Genomic DNA, 6370 nt, shown 5'->3' with positions numbered 1-6370 from the left:
TAGAGCCAAGGTAAAATATACAGTTGAAGAAGACCGTGAGCAAAAGTGTTGGTTAATGTGCTTGTCCAGCTGTGTCCATGCCGTCTGTATGTAGGTTGTTGTGAGTCACGTGAGGGATTATGTAGTCACTCTTCATGTTGAATTGTATTTTGGTCTTCATCTGGGGTGGGCATATAAACAGCGTGACCACCCCGCAGCCTCAGGTCCGTCCTGTGATGTTTGAGCAAGTTGGATAGATAATACGATCCCAAATTCTGAAGGTCCGCTTGTGAACACACTTCCAGAGGCTCACTCAAATAACTTAATAATCTCAGCACTTATTTCCTGCCTTGATAATCAAAAGTCATCGCCTGCAGTTTTCATTGCTTTCTCAGTCACTTTGCGTTAATGAAACTTAAGCGCTAAGTAAAACACGTTCCACAATTGTATAAGAACTTGTCACATTTATCTCGCCTGAAACACAAAACAAATTTGTGTTAAAACTAATATTAGAAAAAAAGTAATAGTGGAGTAAACTCACATTGTACATAAAAGCTTAGCTAGTATTTGTATCACCGTATTTTGTGGTGTGAAACAGTGTGATCCTATCTGTAGTGTTCATTGAACGTAGTGAGGAGGATTAGGACGTAGAATTATAAACATTTTACGTCGGGTTGACAGAAGTTCAGAGCTCCACTGATACGATGAAAGGCGTATTACATTTCTTACACGTTGACAGATTTTAAAGTCCTCCATGTTGTACGATAATAGTAAGACAGTTTACAACGGAAAGGTCACGGGGATACGCGCTTCACCAGGGTGGTATTTGATGATAAAACATGGTTTTCAGCGTCATGACGAGAGCCCCACTTCTAACATTTACAATTAAAAGCAGCAAAAACGCTGAAAAATCTCACAACGTATTGTCAGTGCATGGGGGTTTTACCACAAAACGTAAATTTCTCGAATTATCAAGCTACACATCCTGCGAGTGCTTGTCAGCACCGGAAACACTGTCGTCGCCATGTGTTGGACCGACTAGCCATTTACAAACTACCGGTAAGACACTCGGTTTGTGTCCTAAGGGTCGTTGGTTCGATCTCGGGGCATTCCCAGTCCACCGAGCTGTAGATTGGTACAGTAGGTCTTACTTTACAAGTTAGGTGAGCGAAGGCAGTCAGGGCTTTGGCACCCATTTTTCTTTTTTTTTTTCATAATTGGGTAATGATTTAGATCTTTAAGGTAAATGAGGAAAACTTAATATGGTGTAACAATACGTCTACTGCAGCTTTTAATGTTCATATGAAATTGGTCAGAACGAACAATCGGAAATTCATATTATGTGTGAAGTGTCTTCCCGACCCTAACTTATAGCGCCGGGATAATGTTCTCAGCGTGACAATAATCTCTGAACAAGAATGACCAAGAACTGTTCCTGGGCTGCGTTAAACTAGACTTGAAAATGTTTACTTACGCGGGCAAAACATTTGCAGTTAGGTCAAGAAAGGCTAGCATTGTGCTGACTAAATGCAACCAAAATCTGTCTTTCGTGAGAGCACAACTTGGTAGACCTCTTGTACGTGTCAATTTGATTTTACATTTCTGAAGTGGTGATAATCAGATGTTATGTTTTTACTGTTTTACTTGTTGGTAGCAGTGAGGAGAGTTAATACTCACATCCACGGGATCACGTGTGGGTAGGGTGGTCAGCGTTGTCTGTGTAAGCTATTGTTGTTCAATAAAATTGAGACATTCCATAACTGGAAATTCATAAATGTGAAAGAACTATTCAAAACAGTCTGCAGGAGTGACTTTAGTAATTTTATTTGATCAGTCTCAGTAGTGTTCGTAGTGGCAGGTGGTTTTTCCTACCCATTACGTGGGACCTGAAGTTGAGTCGAGAGAAGGTTGTCTTTCGCCTACAAACTTGCCCGAAATGAGAGCTCAAACTGCGGTAGGTTCTGGATCAGAGGAAAATAAGAACCTCATCTGTCGAGAACGAAGGCTAGCGTCACCGCCCCAGGATGCTGTCTACCACGTGGCCTTCTAATGGATGTCCAGACATGTCGGCACCTTGGAAAATTTGGCAGCAGATGGCTGCCGAGACTTGCTCAACCAAATTAACACCTGAACCCTACAGCAACTTAGGATTCAAAGTCTTCGTAAACAGAGATAGGTCAGAGAGCTGGCATTTCACTTGACTCCCCGCCCACCGGGTACAATGCCCTCCGTAGATTACCTGGCCTGTCATATACCCTGTATCTACGAGAGAGGGTCGTGAAAAGAGCAAATGATCGTGGCTCGTATTATCATTGGGTACAACTTTACTTTGGAGTCTGGTAACCCCGTCTCTATGCATTGTACTAGAGACCAGACAGCCACACCCTTGCTCACAACCTCCGGAGATAGCCCCACACACAAAGCTTCCATGTTGACTGCTGGACCGCCACTCCACGGCCACCTAAAGGAGAAACATGGGTCTTCATCCGAGTGGCCGTACATTTTGTACATAATATGGATAACGTTTTAAGGACTATTCTTCCTTCCTGCGTCTGAGGCTGTTCCTTTACATTATTTGATTATACTTATAATAACTGCCAGATACTTCTAGTGTTATAATACAGGGGTACTTAGCTACAGCACTATGATTCCGTTCACTCTACGATGAAAGAAACACTTGGACTTAAAGGTGAAGATTGAAAGAAATCTCATTAAAAAGGGTTAATAAAAAAAAGATTGCATGAGACAGAGAGAGAGAGAGAGGGAGGGAGGGGGGAGGGGGGAAGAGAGAGAGATATAAAATTAAGACTGTGTAAGAGGGAAGTATCACGCGTGTTGATGTGAGTTTGACGCCAGAGGGAAGATTAATAACCAATGCCCTCACGCTCAGTCTAGAGAGCGGTGTTATTATTCCTAGTAACATGGTATTCTGACCCCCTACCTCCCCCTCTCCTCTCTCACATTCGTTACCTCCAACACCCTCTCTTTCTCACCTTTTTTACTCATTCCTTCCCTTACCACCTCCGCCTTGCCCAAGCCTCACCTCACATTCCTTACTCCATCACCCGTTTTCCTTACCCCCCTTACCTCCCATTCATCTGACCTTCCCTTCACTTACCTCATTTTATCCTCACTCTGTTGATCGACGGGAGGAGAGTGGTGGGGGGGAAGAAGTGTAGGAAGAGAAGGACTAATAAATATCCGATTAGCTTATTATCTTCCAGCTAAAAATCTACACAAATTGTTCCATGATTCAACGCCTTTTATTAAGGTTATTTGTTGTTTATCACTCTTACTGTAATGCTCTTGAAGAAAAAAAAATCTCTTCTGTATGTTTTGTACAATAATTCGTGTATGTATTGTCTGCTGAGTGATTTTTTTTTTGTCTATCTGTCTTTAATATTTCATCTTCTCCCGTTTTTGTGTGGAGTAGATCGTGGCGGCACAGAGAAGGAGGGACGTGGTAGGGTACAATAGTTCATGACTTTGGTGCTGACAGTGACATGAAATAGCAAAGAGAATAAGTAAAAATATTTCCACGTCCTTGTTCTTATCCTCCACCTGCATACATAGTGTATAAGGGGAATCTTTGACAGCCTTATTAACTCACACTGACAGACACATACACACATACATTCACATAGACAGAGTTGAATACTGGGAATAATGTATCCTGTCCGTATCACTAGATGGCTCAACTTTCATCTCGGCCTCACAAAGCTTCAACATCCTTCAGAATAAAAGGGATTTCTTATATAATGTGTTTGTTTTCTTGATAATACAGTTACACTATATTTAGGATTTTATTATAACTACAACATTTTTTGCTAATCATAATTGTTTCTTTTAGTAGTGTAGCTGTATGTATTTGACCTTCACCCATATACCACTGCTGTTTCCAGTCATCAGAAGGTACAGAAACATCATGGAACCGGAGACATAATGAGGAGAGTTGTGCAAGGTAAGTGTAAAAAGTTGCAAGAGAGTAATGAAATAAAACCAGGCAATTTGTAAAGGAGTGTTCATATTGATACTACTGTCCCATTAATCCTGGAGTGTCGTTTTTGCTCCTGTATATCCTCTTCTTGCTCCACATATGTAAATATCTTTTCCATTCCTCCCAGCAGCATATATTCCTTTGTTTATTGCACTGACCTTCGCAAAAGTTTACCCTACCGCTACAATGGCCAGGCAAGCCTCCCAGTACATAACTTAAACACTGTAATAAATCTGTACCACAACGTTTTTGCTCTTTATGGCAACCACGTTAGTCCTGACATAATGCTGCCCTCAAGAGTCGCTTACTTCTTATTTACCTATTAGATAAATACCTGTACAAGTTAATGCTATTGGCTTCATCAGTTACCACTCCATCACTTCCTCCTTACCTCTCCTCCATGTCTCTTCATTTTCTTTTGGGGGTAATGCGCCGTTGACGACCCTTCCCTTTAATACAATTCGCAACACACGGCACTCCTTACCATACCACCCCGTACCCTATACATGTTACATTTAGTCACACTTCATCATCACTTAACCTCCTTCATTCCTTGTATTTCTCATCTATGGAACTGCCTGTCGTCTTACTCTTTATTTTTCACCTAAATAATTAATCTTCATATTTCTTAGCCGTAGTGCACTAGGTCTGTCTAGCTTGAATATACAGTATTTCACCTCTCAGTTATGGCGCCCCTCAGCAGATAGGCTTTCATGTTTAACTCCCCCCTATAGTTCGTCACAGTTTAACACAAAGTGCTTCTTAATTTTCCTGGGATTAGATCGGAAATTTTTAGTTACATCGGCTACTAGACCAAATGGAGGTATACGTTATTACACCAACCTTTGACATTAAGCCGTAAGTAATTTTTAGTTACGATACAAAAAACAATAGTGGCAAAATGTACAAGTATAAAAGCACGATAACCAGAAATAATGTGTTTAGTTAGACTTATTTTACCACTAACACAATACAAATAAAGTACATTACAAAGTAACCAAGAACGGACCAACCGCTCGAACAGCTAGTAAGCTGTTAAGTGATAAAAACAAAATCAAAGCTTTAGATAAGGTTAGCAATAAAGCGGCTTCTAAAATTTTCGGGAGACATTTCAGGAAATGTTCCTCCGTTAGTGAAGGTAACTAAAGAATTGTTAGGTAGATACTGTAATGAATCTTTTTTATTTTCCAAATGGCAAGTTAAGTTTGTATAATTATATAGATGCCATGTACAGTGTTTGTGTACGGGAGCCAAAATGAACGTAGTAGGTTCGCCTCACTTTCCAAACAGGAGGGACGACCCACCTCACAAGATTTCAACCTCTAGACAGTGTACTCCACCCCTAGACAGTGTACTCCACCCCAATACAGTGTACTCCACCCCTAGACAGTGTACTCCACCCCAAGACAGTGTACTCCACCCCTAGACAGTGTACTCCACCCCTAGACAGTGTACTCCACCCCAAGACAGTGTACTCCACCCCTAGACAGTGGACTCCACCCCAAGACAGTGTACTCCACCCCTAGACAGTGTACTCCACCCCTAGACAGTGTGCTCCACAGTGTGCTCCACCCCTGAACAGTGTACTCCACCCCTAGACAGTGTGCTCCACCCCCCCACCCCTAGACAGTGTGCTCCACCCCCAGACAGACAGTGTGCTCCACCCCTAGACAGTGTGCTCCACCCCAGACAGTGCTCCACAAACCCCTCCTCCACCCTGTGCTCCACCCCCAAGACAGTGTGCTCCACCCCCTAGACAGTGCTCACCCCAGACAGTGTACTCCACCCCTGACACCTGTGTGTGCTCCACCCCCAGACAGTGTGTACTCCACCCCAGACAGTGTCTCACCCCTAGACAGTGTGCTCCACCCCTAGACAGTGTGCTCCACCCCTAGACAGTGTGCTCCCCCAGACAGTGTGCTCACCCCTAGACAGTGTGCTCCACCCCTGAACAGTGTGCTCCACCCCTAGACAGTGTGCTCCACCCCTAGAGTGTACACCCTAGACAGTGTGCTCCACCCCTAAACAGTGTGCTCCACCCCTAGACAGTGTGCTCCACCCCAGACAGTGTGCCACCCCTAGACAGTGTACTCCACCCCAGACAGTGTGCTCCACCCCTGTGTACAGTGTGCTCCACCCCTAGACAGTGTACTCCACCCCTAGACAGTGTACTCCACCCCTAGACAGTGTGCTCCACCCCTAGACAGTGTGCTCCACCCCTAGTGTGCGTGTGCTCCACCCCAAGACAGACCCACCCCTGGGCAGTGTGCTCCACCCTAAACAGTGTGTGTGCTCCACCCCTGACAGTGTGCTCCACCCCAGACAGTGTACTCCACCCCTAGACAGTGTACTCCACCCCTAGACAGTGTGCTCCACCCCTAAACAGTGTGCTCC

Source organism: Homarus americanus, unplaced genomic scaffold (genome assembly GCF_018991925.1).
Source record: "Homarus americanus isolate GMGI-L3 unplaced genomic scaffold, GMGI_Hamer_2.0 scaffold37032, whole genome shotgun sequence".
NCBI lineage: Eukaryota > Metazoa > Arthropoda > Malacostraca > Decapoda > Nephropidae > Homarus > Homarus americanus.
This window is presented reverse-complemented; position numbering follows the sequence as displayed.